Source organism: Balaenoptera musculus, chromosome 1, assembly GCF_009873245.2.
Source record: "Balaenoptera musculus isolate JJ_BM4_2016_0621 chromosome 1, mBalMus1.pri.v3, whole genome shotgun sequence".
Classification (NCBI taxonomy): domain Eukaryota; kingdom Metazoa; phylum Chordata; class Mammalia; order Artiodactyla; family Balaenopteridae; genus Balaenoptera; species Balaenoptera musculus.
This window is the reverse complement of record NC_045785.1, coordinates 108,290,315-108,314,497: the sequence shown is the minus strand read 5'-3', so window position 1 is coordinate 108,314,497 and position 24,183 is coordinate 108,290,315. Positions and strand designations below refer to the sequence as shown.

Here is a 24,183-nt window from a genome sequence, read left to right as displayed (position 1 = left end):
TTGTAGAGGGTCTTAAAAGTCAGGCTTATAAGTTTAGATCTTAAACGATGGAAAATAGCTAACCACTGAGAATTTTTTATTAGGATTGTAATATGATGATATTGGGAAATAGATTGGCTTGGAGGGAAGGGAGATTAGCAGCTGGGATGTGTGAAGTGATGAGGCCTGAGCTAGAGTTGTGGAGGGTGAGTTAAGGAGGGGAAAGAGTGACAAAGAGATTGTGAAGGAAAAAATTGAAATCAGTGCGGGCTGGATGTGGAAGATGATGGAGAGTGATCAATCAAACATAACGATAGCATTTTAAGCCTGGGTTTCTGAGACACTGACTGGGGTAAAGAAGTTAGGGAGGTTTCCTCATTTCTTAGGGAAATATGATGAGTTCAGTTTGAGATGTTTTGGATTTATAGTGGCAATGAAACGTCCAAATGAAAGCTGTTCCAGTTGTTAGAGAAGAACCTACAGCTGGTGGAGAGGTGAGGGTTAATAATGCTTGAAAGTGTGGTTTTGCAGTTCATCAGCATAGATGTGGTAGCTGTAGCCAAGAAAATGAATAAGCTCTCTGAAGACTAGAGTGTAGGGAAAGAGCAGAAGGCCAAAGATAGTGGTACTGATAAATACTACTATTCTCCACTCTTCAGGCCATCTTAATTGAGTTTTTCTGTCTCCTTTCATGTTTTCCGTTCCTCTGCTCCCCACTCCATCAAATATCCATTGAATGTCTCTTGTAAGCACTGTCTTAGGCACTAAGGAAGCAGATGAGTCAGACAAGATCTCAATCTACAAGGAGGTTATGGGTCTAGTGGGAGGAGAGAGATGTGTCAGTATATAGATGGAATGAAGTGTGATAGGTATTGTGATAGAGGTATGTAGGGGGCAGAGTGGGGGCCTAAAGGTCAGTTCTGCCTTGGACATTCAGAGGTTGGAAAGTGCCTCCCAGAGGAGATGATATTTGAGCTGAGTCTTGAAAGATGAGTTAAGGATATACCCTACAGATGAGAGAGAGAAGTACACTCCAGGCTAAGAAAACAGCATGAACAAAAGCTTAAAGGAATGCAACAGTCAGACTTCTTCAGGTAACTTTTAAGTAATTATTATGGCTGGAGGACAGGGTTGGAGGGCAGGGAAGAGGCTGGAGAAGTAGGTAAGGCTGATCATGGAGAGCTTTATCTTGTGCTACACTAAATGATAAGCCATTTAAGGGTTTTTAAGCATTGGGTGATAAAGTAAGTTTCATGTTCTAGAAAGATGATTTTGTTAGTGGTATATAGAGGGTGGATTGGAGAGGAACAAAGCAAAAGACTTTTAAAATAACTTTATTATGTTTAACAGTAATACGTTTGTTGTTGAGTGATCATGTTTGTGGAATCATGGAATCAGAGGACTAGAGGGACTGTTACGCTTTCTTAGTCTCCCTCATTGATTTTCAAATGGAATACCTGAGATTTACTTAGGATCACAGAAGTAGTGAAGTGATAGCTTGGTCTGGAATTCAGTCTTCAGTGGCTGTAATGTGGTAGGTGATTAATAAATGTTAGCTCACCTCTCTCATTCCCTCACAAGTCCCGTTGCAGTGTTTGTTCCATTCTGCCACACTGCATTGAGCTAGAAGACAGAAGGACTTCTGTCGTTTCACTCCATTGTCCTTTTTACTAGCCCGAAGTGAACAGTGGTATTTTCCCAGGTCTGACTGAGGAAGATCTGTCCTGAGAGTACCATGGAGAATAGGGACTTTGACCTGGGGCAGTTGGATGCCCTGGAGTGGAGTGAATAGGATGTTAGGATTCTTCAGCGATAGTGATTCAGATGTAGAAGAATGTCAAGGTATTTGTGTTATTGTGTGTGCAGATGTATTATTTCTCTCTCCTGCTAAGTTGCCTTCAAGTTTTCTTTTAAACTTAGTTTTAAATTGTACCAATGAAACCTTGGTAAAAGAAATAAGCTATGATAAATTGGGCACTGACAAAAAGTATATCTAAAAAACAAGATTTGTCATTATACTTGGATTCTAAATCTTTCTTCCCCATGTTTTTAATTTCACTGGATTTTTGTGAAGGTAAATTATTTGGGTTTAAAGTGTGAAGTAAGAGTTTGGATTTTGTGTTTTAGTCTTTTTTGCTGGAGAAGGACAGAACAGGTTAGAGGACATCTTAGAGGTCCTTAGATTCCCCTGGGGAAAGTTGGGACATGAGGGGATGTGGAAGGATGGATGCCTTCCATTGGTAAGTCTTCATCGAAACTTAACTGAATTATGATTTCTCTACTCCTTTCTCTGGGCTCTGTCAACATCTCCAGAGAAGGGCCTTGGATTGGATACTGTCCACTTTAGCAGAGCTGCCAATTCTTAATTCTTTCTCAAGTGGGCAAGGGTACATTTCGTTTTTGTTTATGAGTGTTTGGGGGAGGGGTGGGGAGAGAGGCGGCATAGAATAGCTACTCACAGTGAGTCTTTATCTGAATTCCTATGTAACTGGAAGTTTCCTTGGCTTTGTTTTGGGGCAGATAACTTGGTTACACGGCATTTAAGCTACGTGGGAAGGTGGTTCTCTCTCCTTTCAGTTATCTGACCTAGGATGGCAATAAAAACTTCCTTTCTGTCCATATATGTCAGCCTCCACCTCACTCTGTTCTAAGTGCCTTTTGTGCACACTATGTGGGGGATCTGAAGGACCCTCTTCAGTCTAAAACTGAGCTTATCAACTGTTCCCTTAAAGTTTAGGGGAACCAACCTGCTCCTGATTATTTTTGTGTTAATGACTCCCCTATTCTTCCACCCAGCCCTTTCTTAATTTAAAAATTTTGAATACTAAGATATTTTAAATATTTAGAAAAGTTCAGGGGAAAAAACCCTAACACAATTTTGAGCCCACAACCCAAATTTAATAGATATTAACATTTTGTCACATTTGTTTTAGATCTCTCACTCTCTTTAAGATATAAACTGTTAGGTATTAGATATAGCCAGAGTCCTACTCTGCATCCTTATCCCCTTCCTCTTTCTTGGGAAATGAATCCTGGCCTGAATTGTTATGTATCATTCCATTTCATGTTCTATACTTTTTAAAAAAATGTGTAATATAGACACAAACAACATATAGTTTTATTTTGAAATCATAAATAGAGTCATACTGCATGTATATTTTTGCAACCTTTTCTCTCAACATTGTTTTTCACATTTGTGTACATGTAGATCTAGTTCATTTAATCACGTAATCTTGAAGCCTTTTTCCTCCACTGCCCTCCCCACTTGCCTCATGAAATAATCCTACCCATCAGAGTCCCAGTTTAAACCCTGTCTTCCATGAAAACTTTCCTGATTTTTTTTTTCTCCTGCAGGCTGTGATCTTTCCTACTTCTGAATCTGCCTATCATTTTATTGGTACTGATCTGGTGGTAGTTGTATATTCTTGTATTTTAGTTTATTTGTGCCCTTAGCATGGCTCTTCTACTATACTGTGAGCTCCTTGAAAGCAGATAAGTAGTTTCTTTTATCTTTGTATCCCTCAGGGGCTTGCCACAGTAACTTAAATATAGTAGGCATTTAGTCGCTATTAGTGACTAAATGGTTAATTAATGAATAAAAAAATACAGTCCTTTGAGTTGGTGAACTGTTTAATTATGAGCGGTATAGTGACCCTGATGAAAAATAAAGCTTATAAAGAAACATTCAGCACTGAAAATTATATAGAAATGCACATAAAAGTTGAGAGCAGTCAAGACTAACTTTCTGTAGGAGATGAGAGCAAACATTCCCTGAGAAATGAAATAGGAATTGATTGGTGATATCATCCCAATGAGGAAACTCCTGGGAATTGATCCTGATGGCATTTGAGGCAATGTGCTCCTGTGGCCAGACTCATTTCACTAGCTATCAAATTCTGCTATTGTCATCAAGGTCTTGACACCTTCACTGGAGATTTATATTGGCATTGGGAAAAAGCAGCCTATCTGTTCACTTAATAAATACTGCTGAGAAACAGGAATTCTTAGGCCTCTAAAAAAGAAAGCCTAAATAATGTACACATTTGTACATATATATGTACTTATACTTTTAACAGCACCTTTTTTATTGATGAGACCAGATTGTATCTCAGCAAAATATTTTTAAGCTTTTAATTCTGGAATGTGTAGTATCAGTATAACATTGTTTAGGCCTCACGGAAGCCCTTCCCTCCCCCCGCCAGGAAGAAATTAAATGTTAAGTTGAACTATAATGAAATTGCAATTTTAGAGGTAAAGTAAGTAAAATATCACCAATGGTTATTGCTTAAACTTATGTTTATGTTGTTATGTTAAACGGTTATTATGTTTAATGGTTATTATGTTAAATGGTTATTGCTTAAGCTTATATTTAATAGTTATTGCTTAAACTGTGATTAAACTTAACATGTCACGTCTTGATTTCCTATGGGGGTTCTGAAGAACATTATTATGGACCTTTTTGAGGGCTAATCCCAAATCTATTTATAATTCTAAAATGCACTTCTGAACTTTAATTTACAACCGATTATCTTTTGTAGTTATCTTTAGCTCAAATTTTTGATAAAATGTTCTTATTTCTCAGCACAGTTAGTATATTTGGGAAGGTTGTAGGGGAATGTGTGAAGGTTATAGGCCAGAGTACCTGGAAGATAAGGCTGAGATGAAAACTTAGGCTGTCAGTAGCTACCTATAATTGATTGAATTGGCTTTAATGAGCTTACAGTTCCTTTGAGTAAATGACTGCCCCACTATCCTTTCCTGCCACCCCCATGTCTCTTCTCTAGTCTTGATAAGGGAGATCTGGTGGTGGGAAGAGAAAATTGCTTGTGGCCCTTGATTTTATTGATATTTGGAGACTTAACAGGGAAGAGGGTAAGAGCCCTCGCTGCTGGCACCAGATTCTTACCCATGGTTCTCCAAACAGTTCTTAGGATAAGAGCGAGGAGGAATGCAGAAGTCAGGGGAAAGAGCAAAGAAACAGAGTAGAGAGCGAGAGTTAGCAGATATTATAGAATAGGATTGAGGAACAGAAATGGGAAAAAGGGATACGTATAAAAATTTAAAGAGATTCTGTTTCCTCTCATCGTTCAAAACCTGGCTCAGAATTCTTTATAAACCTTGTACCTAAACTATATCAAAGTTGTATCCAGGCCACATACCTACTTGGAAAACATCATATATAGACGTCAGCTTTGAAAGTATCAGCTTTGTGTTCTAAAATAATTCTTTGAAAAGTTAGGTCATTTTAAATGAGTTGGTCTACTAGTGCCTTTTGAATCATTAATAACTGACTTCAAAGGAAAAGAAAAGAATTCCTCTGAGGCTTTAGAATGAGTAAGTCTTGATATTTACATGAAGATAGTCCTAAGTGAGGAATGGAGGCAAGACAATGGGAAAATATAATGCTACTAACAAAAATATTTTGGATAGCATGCTCTCATTTAAAAACTTTGCTGCTCTAATGAGTTCCTTTGTGAGTGTTTGCTTTCATCTTCCTTGAACTAGGAGCTCACCTGGCTGAGTGTTTGGACTCTTCATTTTCTGAAAATTTCCATCAGTACTAAGGACAAGATTATCTGATATGAAGAATACTTGGTCCCTGTTTACTGTCTAGGGATAGAGACTTCCCACACTCCTCAGAATTCTGAAAATAGAATTTGAGAGTTAGACTTAAGATTTGCTGCATCCTAGTTTCTTTGGTTGCCTAAAATAAATTCCTAGCTGTTTGACACAAGATGACCTCTCGTTTTAATATTAAGTTCCTTCTCTCTCACATCATCTTTGTAATTTTTGGTAATATACTAGTTCATTATGGAAATTAAGATTGAAAAAAATCATCTACGCAGATTTCCCTTGATGTTTGCTGTCTGGCTGAGACTATAATTTCCTTTCTACTGAACACCTGCTGTGTACTGGAATTTGGACAAGATGCTCTAAGGAGATGCCAAGGAAGTGTTACCCAGTAAATAAACTAAACAAGTAGTAGGAGACTTGGCCCCTTGGGAATTTATATTCTGGGTTAAAATAGGACATAGTGTTATATATTTACACACACATATTTAGAAAAAAAGAAATACAGGCTATGTAGTATTATGTATAATCTCACATAGCATTTTAGAATGGAAAGGAAATTTACATATTGTCATCATTGTCTGGGTGAGGAAAATGAGGCCCAGAATATTTAAATGACTTGTTCAAGGTAGTTACCCTCAACAACAAACATTTTGTTAGATATCTGCCCTCTGAAAAGTTAGGCCTCAGGTATAGAAAGAGTTAAAGTCATCAAGAACTTAATAAGTTATGAAGACTGAATGTTTGCATAAAAAGATAAATAGTAACACAGAGTCATGGGCATTACGTGTCAAGTGAGGGGTACAGTTATATAGAGTTATACAGAAGTTTAGAGGGAGTGGGTAGGGAAAATTTTTACCCTTAGGATAATCTAGGCCTTAGAGAAGAGAGAAGACTGGGTGATTATAGAGGGGAAACATTCAAAGTATGAGAACTTTGAGCTGAGCCCATCTTGCTTGGGGGGCAGAACAAGTAGACATAGTGTTTCACCTAGGAGAGCAATGAGATTAATAAAGTTGGAGAGTTAGGTAAATTGGAGAGGGCCTTAAATCTCAGGCCGAGGAGTTTGGTTTATTCTTACAGTGAAAAATTCCTGAGCAGGGAATTGTATATATAAATAGTATTTGAGGAAAATTGATTCAGCCGTGTGGTGTGAAATGGAGAAAGAGAGAGCAGTTAGAGGACTGTTACAAAAGAGTCTCTACAGGGGTGATGGGAATGGAGAAAGGGGAGAGATTCAAGTGATTTGAAGAAAACTAAATAGAATTTGGTAACTGCTTTTATGGGAAAGGGATAGATAAGAACAATGCTCATGTTTTTATTCTGGGTTATAGCAGTAGGGGAGCTGGGTTTGGTTGGTTTCTGGTCTACTCTCCAAAGGGATACCCTGGTGGAAGCAAGCACTGAGTCTAGCCCAACACTCAAATACTGAATACAGAGAGTTTAAGTGGCTGGTGTGCATGCCTCGTAAGTAGTGGAACTTGGTGTAGAGCCCATTCTTTTGACTGTTGTTCAGTGCTCTTTCTATTATATCATACGGCTTAAGAGGAGGTCGGTCAGGTGGTTAAAAACACAGAGCAAATGCCTGGAAGTGAAATGGGAAGTTGAAGACCACATTATGATGAGGTTTAACCACAAGCTGTTTCAGTTCTGCATAGATTTTCCTTATATTTAGGCACTAAATGTGTATACTTAATGTAACAGTGATCTAGGTTTCTTAGAGCTATCTTCTTCTGAGTTTCACTTCTTCACAGTCAAGGAAAAAGATTCTTTCAGATTTTGGATTTAATTGCATATATTCCCTGACCCCCAATTTTCAAGATAAAATAGTCCTTCCCCCTGCATGTAGATAGGTTGCTTTGGTTACAGACTATAGGTGAAGTAGCCTCAAAGGCCACATTAGTCTTTTTGGAGGAGAGTTTTGGACCCAAATCTTTCAGGCTTATTTACCCTGTCAGCAGTTATGAACAGTTTCCTTACACAGATCTTATTACCTAAAAAGGGCAGTAAATACTGTGAATCAATAGGGTATTTTTGCTAATGGTGTGTTTTTAGAGAATTGAATGGCCTTCTGAAGAATCCTTTATGTTTTGTTTTTAAATATGTAGTCAGGTATATTTAAGATGTGACTCCTTCTTACTCCCTTTTTTTCCTTTCCTTTCCTTTCCTTTTCTTTTCCTTTCTACCAGGCTTTTATCTGTCTGGTAACAGATACCTGCAGATGCAAAATAGCATTTTCTGGATCAGCTAACACTATGTATCTACTATAAGGGTCTGACACTGTTATGTAATTTCATCAGCCAAGATTAAATATTCCTGGATTTTATGTTAGCTCCCTTGTAGTCAACATATTCCAATGTTTGGCTTCTACAATTCTTATCCCATTTTAATCCTTGCCATGACTCTTCTTTTATAACTTTTGACCTGCCTGGGGAATAAAGGGAAGAAAACTTGGCTATTTAATGATGAAGACCCTACCCTGAGTTATACTAAGTGTTTTATATAATCACCTCATTTAATACTGATAACAATTCCGTAAGTTAGGTAGATACTCTTATACCTGCTTGCAGGTAATTCATCCAAAGTATTTATTACTATGTTAATAAAATATTAATTCACCAGAATATTTAGGCGCTGTTTAAGGTGCTGAGGGATATCACAATGAATATCAGATGAGGTCCCTGCTAAGGCACAGAGAAGTTAAATAACTTGCCCAAAGTCACATAGCAAGAAAGTGGCAGAGCTAGGATTTAGGTATAGAACCGATGGATTCCAAAGGGAATATCTGCAACAATTATTATCAATACAATATGCTGCTGTTTACATATACTACATGTTCTCTGTAATTGCACAAATCAAGCTATAAAAATAGGTGGGTTCCCCCAGTATTTCTTTTTAAAAAGGCTCTTGATGAATCTGAGAAAGAAATCTGCCTTGGTGCTGGCAAGCACACCTGCACAGTAATGCTTTTTCTCTCTTCCCCTCTACCCACTCTCTCTGAACCCAGTCATACCTGGGCATGAACTGGACAGTGAGACCTGCTTTGGCATTTGGATGTGTTTATGCTTTGAGCACTGGGAGAGTTTTGTTTGTTTCCTTGACTTCCTTGCCCGCTTGCAAGTTCTTTCTTGTAGCACAATGATGAGTAATGTGTTGTTAACCTTGTGATGTGGTCATGCCAGTTGGAATATTTTTTTCTTTTTCCCTTGGTTCTTTCTGATGAGTATGTGACTCTTGGGTCACACTTGCTTTCCACAGTTCGTTCAAACAGAGAAGACTTTCTGTATTCAGAGGATTAGAAAATAGTCTCGAGGTTGAGAAGACTGTTAATATTCAATGTCTTCTGCCCAGCTGAAATCCAGTTTTGTTAGCATTTTAGGTTTATTCTTTAGCAAGTGTGATCCAAGAGAATACTTGTTAGATTATGGCCATTATCGCCATGTGCCATATCTGGAATGAGTGGTATTCTGGAGTTAGGAGCTTAAAAACAGGCACAGGGAGTTTTTTCATGAGCATTACCTAGCAGAAAGCATTAAAAGATGCTTAAGTCTGTGAGAGTGATGAGCTAAATTCCAGTAGGAGTTGAATTCTAGGGATTAATAAGGTGGGATCAAGGTTGTAAGTGTCAAAACTATTTAGTATTGGGGATCCAGTCAATTTAGTATTTGGATTCCAGGAATATCTGGGCATGGCTCATGAGGTTAATGGATGATTTATGTGGGTGTGTCTAGCCTAGTGCTTGATACTTGATTTGATGCACAATAAACGTTAGTTAAATCTTAAAAAGATACTTGAATGCTGAGTATTGTCACTTTGTCTTCCTAGGGCAGCTGCCTCATCATTAACTCTTCCTTCTTTAGAAGAGTATTTGTTGAGCCTTTAACTGTGGGTAAAGCATTTGGGAAAGGGATTGGGGTAACAAAGATTTATAATATCAGATTCTTGCTGAGACTTAACATTTATAAATTGAATCAGTTAGGCCTAGCATTTAAGGGGGTTATTTGTGATTTTGCTTTGCTAGAGTCAACCCTTTGCTTTTTTGATAGAAATAACTTCTTGACTCTTTGGTAGAATTAAAAATGCTTGCTTTTCAATTCCAGTTAAACTTTGCTTTAGCCAGAAGCCCTAGAGCTATCTAGGGGGGTTTGATTTTTGATATTTGAGATAGTTGCCTATGATGTTTCCTTTTATCCCCTCTCCATTTTTTTTAGTAAATAAGATAATATATTTGAAAGTGTTTTGTGAACCACAAAGCTAGTGGTTGCTATCACCACCACCATCATTACTAATAATAACATTAAAAATATTAATGGAATGGGATTCATTTTTACAGGGGTTGGTTTCCTGGATTAATTTCAAGGAGAAGAACTCAGAGGACAATGGGATATTTGCCAGATGACTTGTGTACTAATTGATACCTTTTGTAGTTTTTGTGGAAGGGAGAAGGAAAAGCAGAGACCTGACACCCTGAAAACTTGGCCTGGTGCTATGTCTTCGTGAAGGGTTACCTATACTACTTTGATGTGCTCTGTGGTGGCAAGAAAATTTAACAGGATTTATCATCTGTTTGACCTTAGAGGCTTATAGTACATTTTACTGGAACCATCTGTCTACATAGGAAACAACTTATCCCAGTTTATTGGTAAGATCAACCACATTCCTATATTATGGATCTTATAATAAATAACAAAATTATGTTGGTCCAGGATAGTATCTGTCTGGCCTCCCAGTGTAGGAAGATTGAGGAAACAGTGCCTTTGACCAAAATATTTGGTTAGGTGTTATCATTAAAAGCCTTTACAGTCAACTTCTGATGATTGGTGTTCTTAGAGAAGAACATGTGATTTTTATAATCCAAAAGAGCAACTTGTTCAGTAAATTTTGAAAAGACCTCTTACTTTTAAAAATTTCCTTGCCATCCTTTTCTGTCTCTAGTGCCTGGCACTCAGTAAATCTTTGTTGAATAAAGGAAGTTAGCTGATACCGATCTTAGGGTTTTCTCTGGAACCAGCCCATTAGATGAACTTCTAGAAAGCAGGGATAATGCCTTACTAGTTGATGCATGATGTGTCCCCTCCGCTTAGCAGACTGCCTGGCACTGAGCGGGTCCTTAATAAGTGCTTATTGAATGATTGAGTCAGGAGGTTAAAGTTTTCATAAGGGAGAATTGTGTGACCTCGGTGCTGCTGTGCTGATGGTGGCCCTTCCTAAGAGGAAGAAGAAATGTAGCTTTTCTGCAAATAAACGTGAATAAATGTGAATGCGAGGAAAGTGATTGCTTTGATGCTTCCAGGCATTTTACATTTTTGGACAAGGAGAAGTAATGTGTTAAAGGTTGGTGCTTTCTCTCTTGGTTTTTATGTTTTATTCTGTTCAAAATTTAGTTATTGCTGTGATTTCTTAACATATGAGAAGTGTATTATAGCTTCAAACTATCAATAGAAAAGAAAAAGAAAAAATCTCTCCCTATGTCATACATAATTTTATAATTTTATAAAACTTAAATTTTACAGAACTTCAGACCTTAGGGATATAAGGCTAGAAGAATACAGTATTTTCAAATCCAACTTATATTTTTAGTGGTGACGATCAAAACAAAAATGATGATTTGAGCATGTTTTCATGATTTTCTTTATAGATGATTTCCCTTCTCCAATATGGTTTGCTTAAGTGATTAAATTTCCCAGGTACACATTTTTTTCTTTGATATACATCTGTAGAAGTAAGAGATTTATCTGGGTGGCAGGAGGAAAAGATGTTTTCATATATCAATCCACAGTGCAGATTACATGGAGAATTGAAAGTTATCAATATATATGAAGTCAAGTGAAGATTTCTGGAATGGGAGTTAACAGATTTATGTTCTACACACAGTTTTCTTGCTAGTTAACTGTGTGGCTTTGGGCAAGTCACTTAATCTCACTCACCCACCTGGTTCTCAGTGTTCTTTTTTTTTTTAAATTTTATTTATTTATGGCTGTGTTGGGTCTTCGTTTCTGTGCGAGGGCTTTCTCTAGTTGCGGCAAGTGGGGGCCACTCGTCATCGCGGTGCGCAGGCCTCTCACTATCATGGCCTCTCTTGTTGCGGAGCACAGGCTCCAGACGCGCAGGCTCAGTAGTTGTGGCTCACGGGCCCAGTTGCTCCGCGGCATGTGGGATCTTCCCAGACCAGGGCTCGAACCTGTGTCCCCCTGTATTGGCAGGCAGATTCTCAACCACTGCGCCACCAGGGAAGCTCCTCTGCTTCTTAACTCTAACCTGGAAATAGAAATAGGTGTGTGTTGGCAGGATTGGTGGGGGATGGGGAGGATGGTGGTGGCTAGTAGACAGTGTGGGTGAATGTGGATAGTAGTTATAAAAGCAAAGTATTAAAGAGTTCTTCAGCTTGTGGACTTTGCATGGCTAGACTGATTTCATTTTGCTATAAATCCCTGGAGAACTGACATGAACCCTGTATTCAAATTCAGAATATGTAGGTCCAAGCTCCTTGCTATCTGGGTATCACGCAAGCTTTGTAAGCTTCTCTCTGTGTATGTGTTTTCCATCAGAAAAGGGGATTAAAAATCTCAAAGGGTATATAATTTTTAAAATTGTTATTAAATGAGGCCATATTTGTGAAAGTGCTTTAAAAACAAAAAATTACAGCGAAAGAGAAGCTATTCTTAGTGAACAGACAGCTGTACAAATGTATTTGTTCATATAGACCTTTATTTTACATATCTATGGGGTGAATGGTGACATTTGAAACCCGTAAATATTCACCAGCCTATTTTAGGTATAGATGAGCTCTTAGTTAACTACACACATGGACTACCATGAATAATTTAGAACCACAAATATTTGTTGGGCATCTGCTATGTGCCAAGCAGTTTGTTAGGCCTGTTTAGAATTTTTAAAGGTATAAAAGAAAGGTGCCAAGCTCAAGGATCTTTATTTTTTTTTTAATTTTTTTTTTACATCTTTATTGGAGAATGATTGCTTTACAATGGTGTGTTAGTTTCTGCTTTATAACAAAGTGAATCAGTTATACATATACATATGTTCCCATATCTCTTCCCTCTTGCATCTCCCTCCCTCCCGCCCTCCCTATCCCACCCCTCTAGGTGGTCACAAAGCACCAAGCTGATCTCCCTGTGCTATGCGGTTGCTTCCCACTAGCTATCTATTTTACGTTTAGTAGTGTATATATGTCCATGACACTCTCTCACTTTGTCACAGCTTACCCTTCCCCCTCCCCATATCCTCAAGTCCATTCTCTAGTAGGTCTGTGTCTTTATTCCCGTCTTGCCACTAGGTTCTTCATGACCTTTTTTTTTTTTTCTTAGATTCCATATATATGTGTTAGCATACTGTATTTGTTTTTCTCTTTCTGACTTACTTCACTTTGTATGACAGACTCTAACTCCATCCACCTCACTACAAATATCTCAATTTCATTTCTTTTTATGGCTGAGTAATATTCCATTGTATATATGTGCCACATCTTCTTTATCCATTCATCCGATGATGGACACTTAGGTTGCTTCCATGTCCTGGCTATTGTAAATAGAGCTGCAATGAACATTTTGGTACATGACTCTTTTTTTTTTTTTTTTTTTTTAATTATTATTATTATTATTTTATTTATTTATTTATTTACTTATGACTGTGTTGGGTCTTCGTTTCTGTGTGAGGGTTTTCTCCAGTTGCAGCGAGCAGGGGCCACTCTTCATCGCGGTGCGCAGGCATCTCACTATAGCGGCCTCTCTTGTTGCGGAGCACAGGCTCCAGACGCGCAGGCTCAGTAGTTGTGGCTCACGGGCCTAGTTGCTCCGTGGCATGTGGGATCTTCCCAGACCAGGGCTCGAACCCGTGTCCCCTGCATTGGCAGGCAGATTCTCAACCACTGCGCCACCAGGGAAGCCCGGTACCTGACTCTTTTTGAATTATGGTTTTCTCAGGGTATATGCCCAGTAGTGGGATTGCTGGGTCGTATGGTAGTTCTATTTTTAGTTTTTTAAGGAACCTTCATACTGTTCTCCATAGTGGCTGTATCAATTTACATTCCCACCAACAGTGCAAGAGAGTTCCCTTTTCTCCACACCCTCTCCAGCATTTATTGTTTCTAGATTTTTTGATGATGGCCATTCTGACCAGTGTGAGATGATATCTCACTGTAGTTTTGATTTGCATTTCTCTAATGATTAATGATGTTGAGCATTCTTTCATGTGTTTGTTGGCAATCTGTATATCTTCTTTGGAGAAATGTCTATTTAGGTCTTCTGCCCATTTTTGGATTGGGTTGTTTGTTTTTTTGTTATTGAAGCTCAAGGATCTTAATTCTACCTAGAATGTATCTTGTCCTCCAGCCTTACACATCCTAAAGACTCAGTTTGAGAAACTTCCCTAACCCATCAAGGTAAACTAGTTGCTTCTAATACCTCTTCCTACCCCACTGGGCACTGAAAACGTGTTTAGATTTCTCACACCAGACTGGAGTGCCTTGAAGGTAGGACTCTGGCTTCTGTTCTTCATTTGTATCCCCAGGCGGTGGTGGACCAGTCTTGGTAAATTTTGAATGAATGACTGTTAGTCAGATTGGCGAGATAAGTATCCCCGAAGGCCAACTAATATGATAAGGCAGTATATGATAACAGCAAGTGCCAGTGAATTTTTCACATATTGTACCTATGGGAGTTCAAATGAGGTTTAGATACAGCCAGGAAAGATGGAACAGTGGAACTTGCAGGTGGAGAATTAAAAAAAATAATAATAGTAATAAAAAGTGTCTTTCTTTGAACTGAATTATATCATTTTATAAAAGGCAAATTTCATTTTCTGATTGAGGCTTTTGTAAAAATTAGTAGTTGTATTCTGAAGGAAGTTGATTTATCAGAAGGAATTTACAAAGTGAATTAATTTCCTGTGGATAACTAATCTCAGATAGGATAGTAATTGGAATTTTTTTCCCTTCTGCTATTTCTACCCTTGAATGGAAGTTCTGTAATTGACAGTGAAATGACCAGTAGTTAGGAATCAAGAAGGGGAGAGAAGGTTGTCAGCTACTGAATATTTGAGGGTTGATTCTAGAGAAATAGTGTGTTTTGCTATTAGACTAGCCTCTGTTGATTTGTAGTATTTATTTTTCTCTCATGTCAAAAGTTCAGTAATGAGAATTTTTTTTTTATAAATTTATGTATTTATTTTTTATTTTTGGCTGCATTGGGTCTTCATTGCTGCGCGCGGGCTTTCTCTAGTTGCGGCGAGTGGGGGCTACTCTTTGTTGTGGTGCACGGGCTTTACACTGAGGTGGCTTCTCTTGTTGAGGAGCATGGGCTCTAGGTGCACAGGCTTCAGTAGTTGTGGCATGCGGGCTCAGTAGTTGTGGCTCGTGGGCTCTAGAGCACAGGCTCAGTAGTTATGGCACACCAGCTTAGTTGCTCTGCAGCATGTGGGATCTTCCTGGACCAGGGCTTGAACCCATGTCCCCTGCACTGGCAGGTGGATTCTTAACCACTGCGCCACCAGGGAAGTCCTATTTTTAAGGGCTCAGTAGAACTTTTGTTTTTACAGGCTATTCTTTTAAAAGTTGAACTTACTGAGAATCAAACCTTGGGCTATCCTCGACCTTAGCTGAAAGGAAAAAGAAAAAATTCATTGTGTGTGGCAAATAGACATACTGGTCTGGAACTAAAAAAAATAAACATTAACATGGTTTCTGTTTCTATTCAAGTTACTCTTGTGCCAATATTATAATAATAGACTTTCTCTGTGACTGTCTCTGCCCTTATTTTTCCAAAGGTCACTTCCATTGTACAAGCCTTCCAAATTATTAAATTTCCCAAATAACTGTAATCCAGGGAGCCTTTTATCAGTAGCACTGAAAAGACAAATAAATACCAGTTCATAAGGAATTCTCTGTGAACTTCTGTCTCATTTGTATATTAGCATTTGGCTATTTATGGGATTTGTCTCTTAGAAATTTATTTTGCTGTTTGTAGCCCGATAAAAAACTAGAAACTTTTGAAAAGAAATAGTTAAATCTTGTTCTGACTCATACGCATACCAGTTGTAGTGATAAAGTCCAGGGGCCAATTCTTGAGTCCTTACTGGTGTGTATACACAATAGCATTGTTTTGGGAGTGGTAAATTATATGATCGGGTTAAGTTTTTTTCTCTTAAGTTTGTTTTTGGGGGAGAAAATAGACATTCCCCAAGTATACACTGTAGTGGAGGTAGAAAACATCTCAGAATTGTGCAGGGTGAGTAGGATTATTCCTTCCAGTTATCCAAAAAATAGACATTGTGCATGAGATTAGGTGAATATTATAGAGTCTTTGAATCTGGAATGAGGAGAGTATAGTAAGGTGGGGAGATAGGGCTGGTAGATTAAGGCATTAGAATTTCGGTCAATATGTGTGAAATTGCTGTTCCTGGAGATTTGGGGATGAAGGAGCTATTTAGCTATGTCTGTACCTCTAGGAGAGGACAGACATTTTTCTTTTGCTCTTTTTTTTGAGGGACCATCTGGTAGAAGATGCAACTAAGGGAGTTCCCTTTACGACGTTTTCTTGAGGACTTGAGGAGTTGAAAGACACTGGAATGGGAGTGATAGAGCACGTACAGTGTGTATGTGTTAAGACTGTGCCTTGGAAACAGTTGTAGGACTGGAGGGTTTGTTTGGAGAAGTAGGGGGAGCTTCTGAAGGAGAGATACAGAGGCTGTGTTGGGCATACAGTGGAGTGAGGCAGAGCGTGTGGGAGGGAATTAGGCAAGAAAGCAACTGACATTTTTTGAGGACTTACTGTGTGCTAGACACTGCCCTAAAGGCTTTTCATATCTTAAGTTACTTAATCCTAACAAGAGGTCTGAAGTGTAGGTATTTCCCCCAAGGAACAGAGGCACAAAACAGTCATATTACTTACCCATGATTGCACCACCGTTAGTAGTAGATCAGGGATTTGAACCTAGATCTGTCTGAATCCAGAGCCTATTCTCTCTCTCCAGGTGGAGTTGAAAGGAGTTGAAGCAGTGAGGGTAGACTTGCACATGGTGGACTGCCTGTGTTTCCTCAGTCCTCCTTCCTGGACTAAGTGTGATTTAGTGCAAGTGTCTGGTCTTGGGAGTCAGATTGGCTGGACTCGTAAAGATTCTGGTTCTACCACTTTTTCAAACTGTATAACCTTGGGTAGATTATCTAACCTTTGTGAGCTTTAGCATCTCCATCTATAATATGGCGTTAATACAGACAAACCTCTAAGAGTTGTTTGGAAGTTTAAATGAAAACAGTGTCTAAAACTTTAACACATATTACTTCCTTTTCCTTCTTTTCTTCCACTTAGACCCATCTTATTATCTCTGGGTTATAACATTTAGTGATACATAGGTCTCTTTAGTATGGAACTCGGTCAATTCTTTTTTTTCTAAGAAGGTTATATTCTGTTTCTTTCACTTGGAAGGATGTATATTAACTAAAAACAATCTGCCAAGACAGTCTTTCATCTCTCCCGCCCACCTAGTCAAGAACTGTGTGAAAGTCTAAGGGTTTCTGTCCCTTCTCTTTCTCCCTGTCTGGATTCCTTGGGACTGACATCATAGACGTGGAGGAGTTGCTGACCTTTGAAAATTCTTGACAGTCTTGAATGTTGTGGTTTTCCAGTGAGTTTGGGGAGGAGTTGGAGAGTACTCAGACACAGCTGTAATGCATCAGTGGGACCAGGAGAGTGGGTATAGTGTGAGAATGTGGACACTTTGGGGGATGTTGTAGATGAGAGAATGTAGGGTCAGTAGTTTCTCATGCATTTTAACATAGCTGTATTATCTACAGTCGGTATTTAATTTTAAGTCACTTTTCTCTGTTACTAAGTAGTTGGGCACTCAGATCATGCAGACTGGTTTTAATATTAATCTGAGCTAAACGTTTAGGGAGAGAAATCTGTTGCAAATAAGATCATATTACAATCTTAAGCAAATGTATTTGAGATGAGCAGCGTTTACAACACTGTAAACACTTTGAGATGACTTGCCTGTTTACAACACATTATCTGATTATCGACAATACTGTTGTGTGTGTGTAGTGGGAAATTGTACAAGTAGAATTCAGTTTATCTGAACAAAAATTGAGTACCTACCAGGTGCTTGGATGCTAGGAATACAGGATGAACAAGACAAGATTCCTGCCCTCAAATTGCTCATGGTTTAGTGGGGAGACAGACATGTAAATAAACACAAATACTGTGCAGTGTGATAAAGAATATGATAGAGGTAGAGTACAAGATGAAACACCAAGGAGGAAGCAGGCACTTTAACTTGAGAAGCCAGGGAAGGTTTTGCAGATGAGGTAGTACTTAAGTTAGCCTTAGAGAAGAAATAAGAATTCACCTGCTAGGCCAGGAGTCATTCCAGGCAGAGGGAACAACATTCACAAAGGAACTGAAATGTGAAGCACATAGTATATGCTTGGGGAACTACCAGTACAAGGAGGGGAATGATGGGAGGTAGATAAGGCTGGAGGGTTAGGTAGAGCCAGATCATGAAGGGCCTCGTTTGTCATGTATAGGAATTTGGATATTAAGCTTTAGTCACTGAGGATCCAATAAAGAATTCAGAGCAGTGGGATATAATACTATCATATTTGTATTTTAGATTGATCAGCCTCTACAAGCAACCACTGTGAAAAGTGGCTGGAGAGAGGAAGAGGGAGAAATTAGGAAGCTACTTACTGGGGTCCAGGTTATGAACGTCTGAAGGTGTTGGATGGATTTGAGAATTTTTTAAGGTTAAAATTAGTAAACCTTAGTAAAGGACTATTTGTGAGCGAGGATAAGGCACAGAGAAATCCAGGGTAGTTCCCAGGCTTGTGACCTGAGTGATAGGAGGGATGGTGGTACCACTTGCTAGAACAGGCAATACCAGAAGAAGAATAGCTTGTAAGGGTTGGGGACAGAGATAGAGAATGGGCTCATGTTTTTTTATGCTGAGCTTGAAGTACCTGTGGGATTCCTGGGTGAGTTGGAAAGAGTTGGGGACTGCGAATGCATTTTTTAAAATTAATTAATTAATTAATTAATTAATTTTTGGCTGCGTTGGGTCTTCGTTGCTGCGCACGGCCTTTCTCTAGTTGCATTGAGCGGGGGCTACTCTTCATTGCGGTGTGTGGGCTTCTCATTGTGTGGCTTCTCTTGTTGTGGAGCATGGGCTCTAGGCGCACGGGCTTCAGTAATTGCAGCACGCGGGCTCAGTAGTTGTGGCTTGCGGGCTCTAGAGCGCAGGCTCAGTAGTTGTGGCTCATGGGCTCTAGAGCGCAGGCTCAGTAGTTGTGGCACATGGGCTTAGTTGCTCCACGGCATGTGGGATCTTCCTGGACCAGGGCTTGAGCACCACTGCACCACCAGGGAAGTCCCTACAAAGAGATACTTTAGATAAGCAGTAAGGAGGATGGTGATGATCTTATCTATAAGACAGTGGTGCCATTGTCTTTCTATAGAAGCCCATTTTAGTAGGTCGAGGACTGACCATAAGATGAGAAAGTAGCATCAGTGACTGTAGGCTAATTTAAGGAGTTTTGCAGGGAAGAAGAGAATAGCAGCCAGCAGGTAGGGCAGAGGAGGAAACCTGAAGGAACTTCTCTTGCTTCGTTTCATTATTTTTTCTGTGAAGTCAGAGGGAAGGTCATCTACCAGGAGTAAGGGAGGTAATAAGGTTTTGGTGGGAGGCTCAGGGAGAATGGCAAAGGTGTGGGGTAGTAGCTGAGAAGACTGGTTAGGTAGCGAAGTCAAGCAAAAGACTGCAGTGTTTCATTGAAAGGAATGAGATGGAACACCATATATCTGTAGTCACGTTGCTCTGTAGTATAATTGATCTTGTCTTGTGCAGTAGCCCTATTTAGTAGCAGAGAAGTTGAATGTGGGGTCCATCCAGGTTGGGCCAATGAAATGGAAGGATAAGGATAAGTTTTTACAGGAAAATAAAGTCATCACTCATTGTGTTTATGTTCAGGTAGGTAAGAAGGAGCAAAGTGGAATCTATCTGTTTTTCTCAGTCTTCTCTGCTCTCATCCTAGTCTAGCTCACCATCATCTCTTTTCCAGTAGTTTTCTAAACAAGTCTCCCTAAATCCACTTGTGTTCCCTACAAACTATTCTTCCCACTGCAACCAAGGTGATCTTTTAATGATATAAATCTGATCATGTCCTATCCCTGCCTACAACCCTTCAAAGCCTTCTCATTACTTTTAGGATAAAATCTCAATCTTCATTAGGGTCCACTAGGCCCTTTCTTTATCCTCATTTTGCACCATTTTCACTTCTGTGTTCCTCCTTGCCACAGAACATTGATATGTGTTTCCTCTGCTAAGAGCATTCTTTCTTTCTCAGTTTGTCTCCAATGCCTACTCGTTCGTCAGTTCTTAGGTGTAATGTCACTTTCTTGGGAAAGCTTTTCCTGACTCCCTATAGGCTATAACACCCCTCCCCCCAATATTTTTCCCTATTATGATTGTAATTGTGAAATTTTGTGGTTTTTTTTCCTCCATACTGGAAGCTTTGTGAGGATAGAGATTATGTCTAGTTCATGGTTGTGTTCCTAGTCCTGACCGTAGTGCCTGACACAGAGTAGGCACTCCATGAATTTTTGTTGAGTCAATGAATAAGGTGGTTAAGGAATTGGATGTCTTAGTCTGAGGTGAGGATGTCTTGAGGTGAGATAGCAGGTTCAGTAGTAAGGAAAAGCTGGAGGGAGATGAGGTTGTAGCCAGAGTAAGATGTTGGGAGTTGAAGATTTAGAGATGGAATGGTTTCAGGGCATGGCAGGGTCCAGGACTGAGTTGTTGAAGTGGAGATGGAGGTCTTTGCATTTGATGAGATTATGAAACTCTAAGGCAGAAATGTTGGATGGATTATGCAGGTGGGTGTTGAAATTGCTCAGGAAGGTGGTAGGATTTGAACTGAGGAAAATATAAGGCAGGTGTCTAAGTCATTAATAAACACTGAGAGATAGGCACAGCCCTTTCCTATGGTGAAAGAATTGAATGGATAAGAATCAGTGCAGTTCTGGGAATCAGTAATGACTTAGTCCCTAGGGAAGCAGCATGGTACAGTAGAGAGAGCATGTGTTCAAAATATCTGGGTTCAGACTTTGGGTAACCCACCTGACTTTTCAAACCTTATACCTTTCTCTACTTGTAAACTGGGAATAATAAGCCTGCTCTAGGGGTTTTGTTGTTAATGAATAAGATAGTGTTTTTGAAAGTGCTTACTTAATATTAACTTGTTAGTTTTTATTCTTTTTTTAAAAAATTTATTTATTTATTATTTATTATTATTTTTGGCTGTGTGGGTCTTCGTTTCTGTGCGAGGGCTTTCTCTAGTTGTGGCAAGCGGGGGCCACTCTTCATCGCGGTGCGCGGGCCTCTCACTATTGTAGCCTCTCTTGTTGCGGAGCACAGGCTCCTGACGCGCAGGCTCAGTAGTTGTGGCTCATGGGCCTAGTTGCTCCGCGGCATGTGGGATCTTCCCAGACCAGGGCTCGAACCCGTGTCCCCTGCATTGGCACGCAGATTCTCAACCACTGTGCCACCAGGGAAGCCCTAGTTTTTATTCTTGATTGCTGTCATCACTTCAAGAGGGCATGGGAGTGTGGAAGTAGGGATTAGAGGCAAAGATAGCAGCAGAATTGAATTTTAAACAAGGTACATGACTTCATTTATTCCACTTGTTGAGTTTGTACTGTAGGGTCAGCATAAACATTTATGAATGAATACAGGTAAAAGCAAGTATTGATATAAGGAAGAATTTTGTAAAAGAAAAGAAAAAGGCACTGGCTGGCTTATGATAACATTGCAGTGTTGACCTACAACAAATTTTTACGGAAAGAAATGCTATATCTATTCCTTTTCCATGAAAATTCCATCATTCCTGGGAGTAGATTTTATTGTTCTAGAGAAGAGATCAAGGACCATTATGTGAGAGTTAGAGAGAGGGGGGCTGGTGATTTAGTTTAAAAAAGCATTTTCTAACAATTAGAGCTGTCCAACAATAAAATGGACATTGTGGCAAAGAAATGAGTCTCCATCAGAGCTTGTATTCATGTGGAGACTGGATGATTTATCTGTCAGAGATGTAATAGAAGGATTCTTGCATTGGGGCAGACATTGGTTTAAATAATCCCTGAAGTCCCACCAATTGGAAGGTTGGAGGATTTTGACTCCAATTTAGATTTGTCTAAACACCATTCAATCAAAAAATGTTTGAGTACCTCTTCTGTTTCATTTGAAAGTTTGAAAGCCAGTGTTTTGTTTTCTTTTTTTTCCTTCCTGTGTGCTGAGAGTCAAGGACTGTGAGTCTTAGTCATTGCCTTGGATATTCCCATTTGGAATTTAAGAAGCTCAAGCCAGGTGTTGGTAGTGATGTAACAAAAGCTGCAGTCCTCACCTGTTGGGTGGGGTTAGAGTGGAGTCCATGGCATGCACCTGGAGACATCAAATATAAGAATGGGCTGCCCAGAAGTTTGGTTTAGTGCTTCAAATTTTTGAGCAAGTCATTCTAGATAATGTTGGACCTTGAAATTATTTATTTATTTATTTTGCAGATGACTTACTCAGAATTAATTCTTTCTTGTTTTTTGGAAATTATTTTTAAAAAATATTTTTTTAAAAGAATATCCTACTATGTTGACATATGAGGTCTACGATGCCATGACATTGATGGTTTTCATTGGCTTCTCTCACTCAAAAGCCTCTGGCTGGCTGGGAAATTGCCTATAAGCCTGTGGCTTAATCAACTCCTCTCTTCTGCTGAGTACCTTTTTGTTGATTGTTATTTGTGTACTTACTGTATATTTCCCACATCCTTTCAGTAAGTTATTAGAGTGGCTTTAGCAAGTTCCTTTGCATGTTTTTTTAAGAGAGAAGGTTGAAATTCATTTTGTAGCTGTGCTCTTGGTTTTGGATTATTCATGTGTTTAAGTTATTTGGGCTGCTACCATGCCCTGTGACCTAAGACAGTGACTAAAATGGGCTTGAAGAAGGAATTCTTGTCTGTATTAGAGGAAAGGGAAACCACTCATTCATCTGTGAATTTTGAAGGAATTTAATTCTTAAGTATTTTATCTGAGGAACTAAGTTGTTTAATAACAACATTTTGAATTTGAGGTATCTTAGGCCAAAAGTTCTTTATGTAATGGTAGTCTTCTCTGACAGTTGTGATATTAAAATGGAAGTAAATTAGACATTGATAATATGCAGACCAAAAGAGAATGTAAGGATCATAGTTTGAGGCTATAGTGAACTAAAGAAGTTCATTTTTTAAACCTGGGAAGGATCTTAGAAGTCATCGAATCCAAGTCTAGGATACACGAGAAGCAACTGACACCCTGTAAGTAATTTGACCAAAGTCACCCAGCTAAATATATAAGTGTAGGTAGAACTCTTCTGATATGAGGGTGGTGGAAGTGACAGTATGTTGATGTCTCTAGAAAGGAGAGTTTGTAAAACTTTGAGAGATGGATTGGGACTGGGACAGACCATTAGAAATAGTGGGGTGATGTGAAAGATGAGGTACCCTTGAATTTCTCTTCTTTTTATGTTTTTTTTAAAATTTTATTTTTGTTTTTATTTACTTATTTATTTTTGGCTGCGTTGGGTCTTCATTGCTGGGTGCGGCCTCTGTCTAGTTGCGGTGAGTGGGGGCTACTCCTCGTTGTGGTGCGCGAGGCTTCTCACGCGGTGGCTTCTCTTGTTGTGGAGCACGGGCTTTAGGTGCGCATGCTTCAGTAGTTGCAGCTTGCAGGCTCAGTAGTTGTGGCTTGCGGGCTCTAGAGTGCAGGCTCAGTAGTTGTGGCGCACAGGCTTAGTTGCTCCGCGGCATGTGGCATCTTCCCAGACCAGGGATCGAACCCGTGTTCCCTGCATTGGCAGGCGGATTCTTAACCACGGCGCCACCAGGGAAGTCCCACCCTCACATTTCTGATCTTCTGAGTTAAGCCTCAAATTGATTGGTTTGGTGGTGGCTGATGTGGAGGTTCAGTTAGTCATTTAATCATTTATTCATCAGGCATTTCTTGACTGTCGACAGTAATGTAGATGCTGTGCTAGATGTTGCGGCTACAAATAGGAATTAAACATGTCCCTCTGCTCCTGGACCTCTTGTACTCATGGAACAGTACAAGAAGGAACTTTCTATTTTGCCATCTCTCTCCAAAAAAAAAAATTCTACATGAAGTTATTAAGTTAGTGGCCTGCTGGTTTTATAACCCACAAATCACTGCTGTCTATTTGCCTTACTATTTCTAAGGAATTTAGATAATTAGGATCTGATCACACCACTAAAGAAGCTGTGTCTTGGGGTCAGGGGAGGTGTGATGAAAAAGTACCTGAGAATCACCCTTAGAGTTTAGGTTGTTTAGAAGGAGATGCTTCTGAAGAGACAGTCACCTGAGCCACCCTGTTGCCTTTGAGAACTCTACTTCTGGCATTCCGCCAAAGCAGGGGACTGGTGGGTGTGGTGGGGCAGGTATGTGCCTGGTGACTGTACCAGCAAGTCCTCTTTTACAGAGAACTGTAAACCTGTCTGAAATGGCAGATTTTGGTGAGAAGTTGTTCTTCACTCGGTTATTGCTCCCTCCGCTGGGACTGCTAACTTCAGAGGAATGTGGATTG

General features: G+C 39.4%; 1 protein-coding gene across 2 annotated transcripts in view; it reads left to right on the top strand.

Annotated features, from left to right (window-relative positions):
- Positions 1–24,183, top strand: part of OTUD7B (OTU deubiquitinase 7B) — a 56,538-nt gene that overhangs the window by 5,592 nt on the left and 26,763 nt on the right. Inside the window, exon 1 of one of the 2 annotated variants that reach the window (XM_036844347.1) lies at positions 10,038–10,192. The exons of the other annotated variant lie outside the window; for it this stretch is intronic. The gene's annotated coding sequence lies outside the window, so the exon portion shown is untranslated. Of the gene's footprint in view, positions 1–10,037; positions 10,193–24,183 lie in introns of those variants that run through there. 2 annotated transcript variants of the gene reach the window in all.